This window comes from Gymnodraco acuticeps, unplaced genomic scaffold, assembly GCF_902827175.1.
Source record: "Gymnodraco acuticeps unplaced genomic scaffold, fGymAcu1.1, whole genome shotgun sequence".
NCBI lineage: Eukaryota > Metazoa > Chordata > Actinopteri > Perciformes > Bathydraconidae > Gymnodraco > Gymnodraco acuticeps.
Window position 1 is genome coordinate 876759 of NW_022991575.1, and position 12329 is coordinate 889087.

Genomic DNA, 12329 nt, shown 5'->3' on the forward strand with positions numbered 1-12329 from the left:
AGACAATGGCATTAACATTAGTGCCTTGGAGTGCATGCACTTTACCACATTTGAGCGATTACCACGTCATGCCTCTCTCCCTTCTGACTGCAGACTTTCACCTGGGCCATCCGGAACAGATTTAAATAAACACTATGGGCAGTTCTTGCTAGGGAGTGGGCAAACAGGGTACAGTTGCCCCGTGACACTGAGCTAGGGCTCCCCTGTCAAATTGATTTAGAACCACCGATGTGTTATTTGAAAACAAGAGAATGTGAACATGTTGTAGTAGAAATGCAAAATGAAAGTATGAATCTTAAAAAGGCATAATATTTCCCCTTTAAATACATTTGCAACAGTTGTTTTTATGGTCATTTCGTGGCGAGTTAACAATGGAGCGTTTGTGTAAAAAAATGTGGCCAGAAGTAAACAAGTGGGAAATTGCATGTCATTCATTTGTGTAACCTCAGACCCAGCCTCAGTGCAGCAATGTCAAACATCTGACTCTGTTTACACTTTCAGTACTCCAGCTGCTCTCAGCTTCCTCCATTCACCAATGTTCACTCTGCTGTGTGTTTCTGTCCCTCCAGGTACCACCTCCTGTCTGACTCATTTGCAGAATTTCCAAAGACATAAAAAAGTAAATAACCATATAGACATGTACGTAGGCATGTTCAGATGGTCTGCCCCTCTCTTTCTGTTTACTCCTCTGTGTTTATTCTTTGTGATTATCTCTCCTCTGTATTTTCTGCATCTTTCTCTCTCCATCACAGCTGGAGATGTGACTCACCCAGAAGGGACCATTTTTAAGTATTTGCTGCAGAGCTGTCAAACAGGATTCAGGCTGTTTTCCTAAACCTCTGCAGCAGAGTCTCAGTGAAACTTCAGAGTGATTTAGCGGTGCAGTGGTTACACGCTTTCCAATGTAATGCATCACCAAAGTTACTTCCTGTGAAACATTTCTGACGTCCAAACCTGCAGAGGTGCACAGGGCCAAGATAGATCAAATACATGAATGTTTTCCTTAAAAAACGTGCTTCTTAAAATGTCTGGTGCAGCCTTTTTTTATTCATAGATCAATTATTATTTATCCATTGATTTAAAATTCCATATCTGCTTACACTGTCACTAATCTATCTTTTCATTTCAGTCCTATTTATTCCTCGTAACCAAATACAATTTCACACATTTCACTCTGCACATAATATCAAGCAATTGTTATTCAAAGATAATACTCACATCATGCTGTGGTAGATTCAGGAGTCTCTCTCTACGGTGAATACCAAATCAGTCAACGAGGGGGAAAAGAACATAATTTATTGAGTTTTATTTTTCTTTAGGTCTGATTTATATTGCAGTGATCAGTAGCTAAAGAGGCACTTCAACTCAAGGTGCAAAATGATTTATTGAGTTTAGATACAGTGCAGACTCTACAGCACTTGTATTCGAAACGATGGATCATATGTGGACTGTGAGGGCTGGTGTATAAACCACATTGTTGAGTGATGGTCCGTGGGCACAACAGTCTCTATATACTGTGTACTCCTGGTGTTGGGCTGTTTTTCATGACAATAGAAGGAACATATTATTACTACAAGAACCATATTTAAGACCAGTTGCGTAAAACATCACACAATCATTTAATCATATCAATTCATCTTTTGTTGTTGTCGACTTAAAATATACAATTTATTTTCACTTTTAAAACCAGGCCTTTTATGTGATAGAAGTCAGGCAGCAGGGTTGAATGATGCTGAATTCTGGGTTTTTTTTATGCTCAGACTTAAATACTGGAATACATTTGGTAGACCTTTCTTTAAGGAGTGCTCAAAGTGTCAAAGACAACATCTTATATAATAATGGTTCTAAAAGACATTGTAAAAGTAAAGATATAATCAATAGCTGGGGCAATTTGACGAATCAACTCAAGATGCAAGAAAAAATAATCAGTGACTGGGAATTTGAATCAAATTGCCCCAGCTATTGATTATTATTATTATTATTAACTTTTACAATGTCTTTTGGAACCATTATTATACACACAATGAGTCTCAACCAAAATACACTTATAGTTGTAAAAGACGCTGGAGTAGCCAGCCAAGTGGTCTTTGTCTGGTACAAAATGGCTGCAGCAGCCACAGCTATAGCCAATCTTGTGATTTCAAAATGTCAACAGTTTGGAAAGGTCATTCTCCTGTTTCCATGCCATTTTGTATTTAAGGGCTCTTTCAGAAAATCATTGAGTTATTTCAGTGTCTACATACTTAATAATGCTTTTACCAGTTTAAAGATGGGGTAGGCAGCTTTTAAAAGTCCTGTAAAGCCCTTTGATATGACATGTGATTCAAAGCATTAGCTACAATATCAGCAAAGTAGGAGATTGAGAGGATATGTGGCTGATAGATTAGCAGCTATGGCTAAGCAGTTAGCAAAAGGTTAAACTCATTTAGAGATGGAGAGAAAATGCTGCTTTATTATTTAGCATTCTGCTGACTTTAGCCCAAGGCTGACAGCTGTGGCTAGCAGAAGGCTACACCATTTTCTCTCCATCTCTGAAATGCTTGCAGATCATTTCAGAATGTTTTTGTTAAAAGTCTGTCTTCCTTTTTTGGGTTGCTTTGTAGTTTAGGTAAGTTTTCCTGTAGGATATTCTGCCGTGAAACAGGCTTTCAACATCTGAATTGACGTGCATGCACATCTGCATGAGTCAAACAGCCAATAGGGTTAGGGTTAGAAAGACCTCCGAATGGAATGACCAGTGTGTGAAGTCTTCTCCAAAGGCTAGATTTTCTAAAGCCATAAAAATGAACTGGGAGCGGCAGGAGTCTTGTTTTGTATTAGACAACTTTGAATGAAAATGCGTCGAAAGCTGGAATGGAATTTTGCCCAATGGGGCCAAAAATAAACTGCTTACCCCACGTTTGAAGGGCAAGAATAGGCTTCTGTTTTAAGACTATAACAATTGTTTGAGTCTTTCTCTATCCATTACATTATTCTTCCAAATGTCAGGCCTTGTTGGCTGTTATGTGTGCTGTATTTCAGCTGTTGGTATCATCATTTTCCCACATAGAAATGCAGGATGAAACTAACCCACCCACCACAGTAAAAGAGCTGCATTAACGAATCACAAATTACTGTATTTTGGTTTTTTGACACCACACATAAAGATGGGGGCTCTCTGGATTATACTGTAACGTACTTTGTATAAACATTCAATCAATTCTATTGGGCAATAAATAAAATCATAAAATTCACGACAGACTAAATATTCCATGTAAATCAGATGTATCCAAGTTTTCCCATACAGCTGTACTCAATAAGTCTATTATAGTGAATGCAAATCAAAGAGTGCTGTCAGATCTCGTCCTCTGGCTTGGAGAGTCTGCAGAGATAAAGGAGGATCAGTATTTTCTCAACCCTCAAAAAGTAAGACTTATACATTATGTACCCTTGAGCAAGACCCTTTTCTCCACTGACACCGCTCAGTACTCTGAGCATTTCATGGTGGTATGAGCAACCTACAATCTAGAGGTTTGTGATGTAACCCAGAGGAAACACATCCCAGCACAGTTATAGCAATACAGTTGTTGTGAGCTGGTACCAGGTACACCATAGCCTCTGGCACCACCCACACACAGGGTTTTCTGTAAGTAGCCAACTGTACAAACATGGCAGTTTGAGTTTCAAATGGCAGACAGACGTTAGCAGCTAAAGAGACAGATATTTCCTCCAGTTAAAGGAGACAGGAACAGGGGATTGAAGATTGGATTGTGATAGATCATGTAGCAGGGGCGGATCTACGGGGGGGCAGCTTCCCCCCCCCACTGTAGAGCCTTGCCACCCCAGCTGCCCCCCCTAACTTTTGTTTCCCTAAAACTGTACTAAAACAAACCTACACTATTTCCACAAGCTTCTCAAGCAACGAAACAAGCATTACATTAGTTAAAAGTGAATCATTTTAAATATCATTTTAGGCCCGTTAAAAACGCAGCTACGGCCCTGCAGAGAGGGAGCGAGCTGTCCCAGCGCCTATGGGTCAGCTACCCCTGGGAGCATTTCCCCTTCCACTAGTTTTGTTTTTACTAAGGACGAGAGCTTGAAACTAAATATTAATAAAACGCTGCCGTTTGAATCGATAGCGTTTAACAGATGGTCGCTGTTTGGGGCGTTACGTTACAAAATACTACGCAGACAGCGTTAGCTGGGAGATCGATCACTTTGCTAAACTATGCGGTAGTAGCCTACTATTAAATCCACGTAAACTACACATCACAGCAATGAGGCCCGATCAATGAAACCAGGATACATCCTTTACCGTAAAAACTGGATCTAAACACAGCTGCCTGTGTGCGTTTGATAAATACTTTCTGATGATATGCTACTTATTAGCTAGGCTACATGGCCCCAGGGTCGGCTCTAGAACAAATCGAATGGGGGGGCAATCATTTACAAAGGGGGGGCACACACTGCCGTCAACAACCAACACACAAACACCAATGCAACTTAAAAAAACATGCTGTAAAGTCTATTGTCTTTCACACACATTGCAGGGTGTAGTGCTATTGTATAACGCACCTATGACTTGTGCATACATGCCCGGTTGTGGCACGACCACCAAAACAGAAACATATGGACATAGGCCACCATACAAAAAGTGTGCAAATGTATTTAGTATCCTATCCATGTGAACATGTTCTAGGTGGGGGTGGACCTAACCTCCTCTAGGAGGGTCTGGGGATATGCTCCCCAGGGAAGATTATTTTTTAAAATATTGTATATTATTAGTATATAAGTGCTTTGTTAATAGTTCTATCGCTCGAAGTGGAGTCGAAAGAGATGAGTTTTCAGTCTGCGCCGGAAGGTGTGTAATCTATCTGCTGTCCTGATGTCAATGGGGAGCTCATTCCACCATTTTGGAGCCAGGATAGCAAACCCACGTGTTTTTGCTGATGGGAACTTGGGTCCCCTTCGCAGCGAGGGTGCAGCGAGCCGTTTGGTTGATGCAGAGCGGAGTGCACGTGCTGGGGTGTACGGTTTAACCATGTCCTGGATGTAGGAAGGGCCAGATCCATTCGCAGCATGGTACGCAAGTACCATTGTCTTGAAGTGGATTCTAGCAGTTACCGGAAGCCAGTGAAGGCAGCGGAGGAGCGGTGTGGTGTGGGAGAATTTAGGAAGGTTGAAGACCAGGCGAGCAGCTGCATTCTGGATGAGCTGCAGAGGTCGGATGGCACATGCAGGTAGACCAGCCAGGAGGGAGTTGCAGTAGTCTAGGCGTGAGATGACGAGAGCCTGGACCAGAACCTGCGTCGCTTTCTGGGTCAGCTGGGGACGCATCCTCCTGATGTTGTAGACCAAACCGTTTGAGACCCACTGAGATAACCTACACTAAAGTTAACTATCTAAACACTGAGAGAGTCCTTACCTCACTGAGCTGAGGTTATACGATCCTCTCAGTCTGACAGGAGAGGACTCTCCTCCACCTTGGTGTAGAAACAGCTCTTTATATCCGTTAGCATAGCTAGCTAACCAGATGCTAACAACAACATTCCACGTTACCGCTTGCGCACTCACAAAATGCGCTCGTGCCACACACACACAGAGCCGAGCTTGAATGAAACACAGAGACCCAGAAGTAGGCTACTTGTACTGTACTGTATATCATATTATTTTCGATGGCTTTACTGTATAATCAGTTTAACAGATGAACAGATCGCCACCGCGCTTTCATCTAAACACACAGCCACGTAATGATTACAAAACAAAGGTCGGGGGTCATTGGTCAAGCAACACACCAATCAGAGAGCAGCAGTGAGCACACCTCAGGCTGTGTTTTATATTTGTATTCTTTATTTCTGACGTATTTCACTCAAAAAACCTTTAGTGGAAACGTTTTCACTTATATGATTTTTTTTTTTTTAAACGGCAAAGTGGCAAGGCTTGCCCACCCTGCGTTGGGCGGGCACAGTGACTCATTTGGGGGGGCATGGCCCGCGAATGACCCCCCATGACGCCGATCCTGCATGGCCCTAACGTGTAAAGTTATACAAGCATTTGTACCAGTGCTTTTCACAAGTAGACTCTTGCAGGCCAGAGTATAGGAGTGATTCAACAACAACAAAAATACATATCTGAGAAGAGATCAGGACGAACAGAAAGAGGAAAAGGAAAAGAGAGTTCACTGAAGAGACCAGGAGGGTCAGAGCAGGAGGAAGAGGAGGAGATGAAGAGACCAAGAGGGTCAGAGCAGGAGGAAGAGGAGGAGATGAAGACATTAGTGAAGAAGAAGAAATATATGTGAGGAATAAAGATGAAGTATCAGAAAGAGGGACAGAGGCAGGGATCAGGAGGCAGATGAAACTCCAGCTGGACCACATGGTATGTTCTTATTCTCCTTACATGTTCCATTACAGCAGCTCTTAGTATTGACAATTATTGATTGAAATATGTTGCCGCACAGGTCACCTTTAGCTCTCTGAAGAGATGGGTGATGTCATTTGTGTACTTAATTATAACTAAGTACTTACAGTATGCAGAATTAGAGTATTCTCTGAATCGGGTGCCTTTTGGGTCTTTATATCTTTGAAAAATGAAACCAAAATGTTTGGTCATAACATCTGGTAGTGGACTACTTACATTTTCCCACCTCAGGCACAAAATATAAATAATTACTAGGAATTTACTTGAAAACATTTAACAGGGTTGAAGTTTTTGACAAAAAGTAGCCATGATACCTTGTTTAGCTAAGATATGGCACCACATGGAAATCAAGGACATTACAAAATTGTAATATTTTGCAAAACTGTTGTTTATTTTGTAATAAACAATTATTTACTATTATTAATTCATATAACAGAGTTGAAATGTTGAGCTTGTCAATCTTAATCTGAAAATACAAAAACTGAAATATAGGTAAGAGAAGAAACTGACACTTTTGTGATGTAATTCCCTCAATGCAGATCACACATGGACTGATCCACACATGGACTGATCCATTATTTTAATAGGAGGGTAAATGGTATGGCATGACAGGGTCGAAACAAACTGAGGGACGTGTGTCAATATTGCAATTTCATAGATAATTCAAGTATTTTTTCAGAATTTATTTTTGATCAGTTAAAGTTGACAAGCATATGATTATATTAGCAGCAACATTTTGGAATAATTGGCCATTTTGATTTGTTTAATATTAAATTAATATGTAATAATGCTTAGTGAGCACATGCAAATATGTCTGTCTAATACTAAGACAACACATTTTTTGTAATGCAAAACAACCTGTTCCATTAATTAATTGCTTTAAAATACATTTTGTAGTTTCCTTTCATTTAAAATTATTGAAGTAAGCTTGGGGGACTCAAAGGGCACCCGATTGTTTGTCTGAACACCTTGTTTCTCTTGTGCATTAAGAACACTTGTGTTAGGGCATGAATTAATAATAAATAGGTTATATACAGTGTAAAATACCACGTACTGTCCGCCCTCCCATGCCACCCTGGCATGACCTCTTGCCCCCCCTTTGCCACCCCATGTCAAATGTTCTAGAACCGCCACTGTCATGTAGTGACTAGTGAGAGACGTACCTCTTAATGAATGCTTATGGTGCCTGCTGTCTGTGTAAATAGGCAATTGTTTGCTTACACATTCACCCTATTAATGCAATGATGAATCAGAGCAGTGTTCCTTTTTGGTGAAAACAACATTAACAGATTACACAGTTACGTTTTAAGACTGGAGACGTGATTCACATTTTACAGCCTGATATAACTTCTTCTTCTGTGCCACAGACTCCAATTATTGTCAAATAGTTAATAAAACCCATCAATCAGCCACACTGCGTGACTTGTTCCTTCATTGCCATGAGCACACACAGCAGCTTATGTCCCACATACACTGTCCTGCTGCCACAAATACTCACTAGCACCAAATGCATCATTTCCTTCTGTTTGTTTGCCTAAAAACTACAGTGACCAGCTATCTTCGGGAAATACGAACATTTCAAATTAAACTTTCACAACATTATGAGATGTTTTTTAAGAAATTATGCGCTCGGGGCGGATAGCAAACTCATTGAATAACACTGATGTGCCTCAGGTGAAAAGCCTGCAGTCAGAAAAGAGGGGGAGACGTGATAACTGTTCAAATGGGAAACAGTGTGCACACTTTATTCCAAGGCAATAATGGTGCTTTCTCCATTTCTGAATACAACGCTTATGGAAGTAGTTGTGAAAAGGAGACACATTTAATGAGTTGATAATACATTGTATTAATTACCTAAATCTGCAAAGATACTCTGTCATATTACTGTAGTTGAGTGAAAAGTACAATATTTGCCTTTGAGATATAGTGGAGTAGAAGTATAACGTAACATAAAATGGTAATAATTAAGGTGCAAGTACCTCCACATTGTACTTAAAGGGACAGTGTTCTAGGAGTTGCAGATTGCAACCAACTGAATACCCCTCCTCTGAGCCTGTACAAGAAAATATTGTACGCTTTTGTTAAATACAGACATTAATCCAGGCTTCTTTCCACAAAACACGTTAAAAAAACCATTGACTTCAAGACGAGGGAACTGGAAGTGTAAAAATGCTAGGTCTTCTCCGTGTTTAACTTATTACTGCACCACTTTATACAGTGACAATTCTGAGACTAAACATCGTTTTTTTGGAAACTAACGCCTGTTCAGCCCTTAGAGATGACAAACTGTGGTTCTAGGCCGTTACTAGCTACAATATCAGAGATGGAGAGAACATTTTGAAAATAGTTTAGCCTACTGCTAACAACTAAGCTGTGAGCTCACAACTGTGGCGTAGCAAAATAGAAGAATAAAGTACCATGAAATTATAATGATCAATGTACAAGTACCTCTAAATTGTACTTAAGGGACAGGGTTCTAGGATTTGGCGCCATCAAGCATTGCAGTTGCAGATTTCAACCAACTGAATACCCCTCCTCTGAGCCTGTACAAGACTGTGGAGACTAGCCACTGGATGCAAAACAATAGGGGTGGTATCCTCCAGATCTTTCTGCTCTTTTTAGCTGCCTTCCTTACTTAAGGAATTTGCAGTTTTATTGTTAGAAAACCACAATGGACTTCCAGTAATGAAGAGTTGTGTTTATCCTTTCTTGGCTACTGTACAAATGCGACAGATTCAGAATCTGTGGAACAACACAGTCTCACTCCCTGATAGTCCAATAGTGACGCTTGGTCAGGGTCCTATTGCAGTTGTGACGCGGAGAGTCTCCTTCAGCTTCATAAACGGACGCAAAGAGCTTTCAACTGATTGCAATGTATTCCCATCGGCAGCGGCGGCGAGTCAGACCTCCCATAGCGTTGATAATAGACGCCATGAGAACGCTCCCCGACGGTCGGTTGTTATTGTCAATATTAATATAATAATTATTTATTTTGTAATAGTCACACTCGATTTCGCCGATTTTCTTGTTGCCCCAGCTGGTCGACACCTCTTTTAGCAGAAACAAAGGCTACATTAATGTATTAAATCGATGTTAATCCATGTGTTTGGTTGTGGAATTAATGGACGTGCCGTTGTCCGTTACAAACTCTTCAACTACAACCCTAATTATATTTAAAAACATTTTAGAAGGCCTCACGAAATACTTGTACATTTACATTTAAATGTGAAGGGATGTGTGTAATGTGGTGATTGACATTATTAACCCACGGATCTATGGGTTGGGGTATTGTTCCGCACGGACATTTTAGTTAACCGGACTTCCTGTTGATGTGAAATCCGAAAACATTTAAAAAAAAAAAAATAATACTTTATTCCGAGTGTGCTTGCTTTTCTCTTTGGAGGTCATCACATAACGGCATTGTAATACACGGTTCGGCTGCATTAAATATTACATATCTGCCGTAGTTTGCTATTTATGATCAGAAGACTTCTAGACAAATAGGAATAACTGCCGCCGAAACTGAATATGTGACGTGGATCGTAAATATATCAGCAATTAAACAAAATCTTCAATTTCTCTTCACACAATACGTCTCCTTGCAGTATCAACACTAATTCGGCTGACTTTTATATTTGATCCAATCGGTATATTGGTATATTTACACCATAACGGTGCACAGCTGATAGAAAGGGACACCTGGTGGTTAAAGCATGTTATTGACATTTATTATTTGTATTATTAGATATTAATAGGAGACACAGACAGACAAACTAATAAGGCTTTATTTAAACATTAAAGAATACTTTAGGTTAAGGTCTTATTTTGAATAAGAAAAAAGCTTTGGGGGTATAAATATTGAGCCTGACAAAGTACTAATATATTGCTTTCCTGCAATGTTAACTACTGTATGTTTAAGCACTGATTTTAACTGATATTATAGCCTACGTATTATACTCTTATAAGATGTATGTAGATAGTATAAGAAATGTGCAGAATACGACAGTTTCATGGTGGAGGTATACATATTGATAGATGTCTTGTAATGCACTGTTGAGGAACCTGCGACCCAAGTTTTTCATCTCCGACCTTGTCAGGTATTGAATATTCAATAAATAAAGAACACAATTATTTAAATATAAAACACAGAATTTGTGTGATTATACTAAATGATTTACAAATAAACACCACTGCATATTTACAACTGTTACACGTGCTGATGTAACGCAAATGTTTCCAACTTAGGATCAATAAAGTATATCTTATCTTAAGATGATCGATGGCTACTGCCATATGTGCCTCTGAACCTTGACAAGTGCATGTTTCAGGCTTATCAATTAACAACAGGAGGGGTCACATACATAAGACCAGCTGTTAAATAAAGCTCTTCTGACCTTAGCTGTCATGTGGGTATATATTAATGCTGCCCATTATGGGCACAAGCAATTTTCACCCATTTATTAATTATATGTTTTAAATTTGAGTGTTTGCTATCCCCTAAACCTCCAGGGATGTACACAGTTTAATACTGGCAACTTCTTATTATGGGAAATAGGAAAACGTCTTTTTAAAACTACAATTCCCAGTAGAGACGTGCCATAGAACATGTTGCAAAACACACAATAGCCAGCATGTGTAGTTCTGGGGACGGGGTGGACCCGTTGAAATCCAGTTTTGGACAGTCTGCCGTGGTTCCATCCCATTTCAAAGTGTTGTTCGACGCTCGGCGTAACCCTCGGCGCACACTCAAACATCCAATCACAGAGCTTGAGGACTATCACGGGGTTTGTCAAGCGAAGCGGAGAGAATACTTACTTCTGGGTGTACAATTCTCTAAAGCAACTACTATGAGCTGCTCCGACCCTCGGTCCTGACGGACTCCAACTTGTGTTTATTAATCAAACAAATAAATTAACACAAGGATAATTATGTATTATTGTTGAGTAAATAACAGTGTGTGGTTTAGAAAAGAATACAAAATTAGAAGGAAAAAACGATGAAACAATACAGATTTCAGTATTCTGAGTCCCTACTCTCCCCCTAACTGACGGCAACAAAAGTCCTACATTATTCAATTAAAATAAAGAAGTAAAAACAATAAGTGTGGCTTGATATTGAGTAAGAAAAAGGTTGATAAACGCTGTGAGCATGGATCTGCGGAGAGCATTTCGCCGCGATCCCAACTCGTCTATTACCAACGTTCAGGGAGCTCTATGCAAGTCAATGGGACGCCCTGCCCGTTGAAAACTGACTCTCAAGGGGTACCCTGTCCGTAATTCCGTGACGGGGAGGGGCCCTGACCGACCGTCAACATGTGACGGGTTGGGAGTGAGAACGTGTTGGATATCACTGTAAAATCAATCGACAGTAAGGAGAATACTTACTTCCGTTGTCCAATGGGAATGGACGCTCACATTGCCTTTAACTGCCGCCGACATGGACCGATGCGGTGCTTCCCTGAGCGTCAAATACCGCCGCCGATGGGAATACATTGCAATCAGTTGAAAGCTCTTTGCGTCCGTTTATGAAGCTGAAGGAGACTCTCCGCGTCACAACTGCACACCATAGAACCCTGACCAAGCGTCGCTATTGGACTATCAGGGAGTGAGACTGTGTTGGTGGAAGGGGACCTGCTCCCGATGAAGATATATTCCTTCTAAGCTAACATAAGACATGATTTGTTTCAGTTATTTACAAAAATAAAAACATTGTTATGGTTTTCTTATTCCATGTCTGCTGTTACATCCACGTACATTCTCACACACTGTACCTTTAAGTACTGTACTTGGGTACTGCTTAGTTATTGCCACCACTGATGTGTCCATATGTCCATGCTCTATAAATATATAGAATAGGATAACGTTTCTGAGAATTGCGCCCCTATTTGTTTACGTGAAGAGTTTGAGGATCATTGATTTAACTCTGTCTTT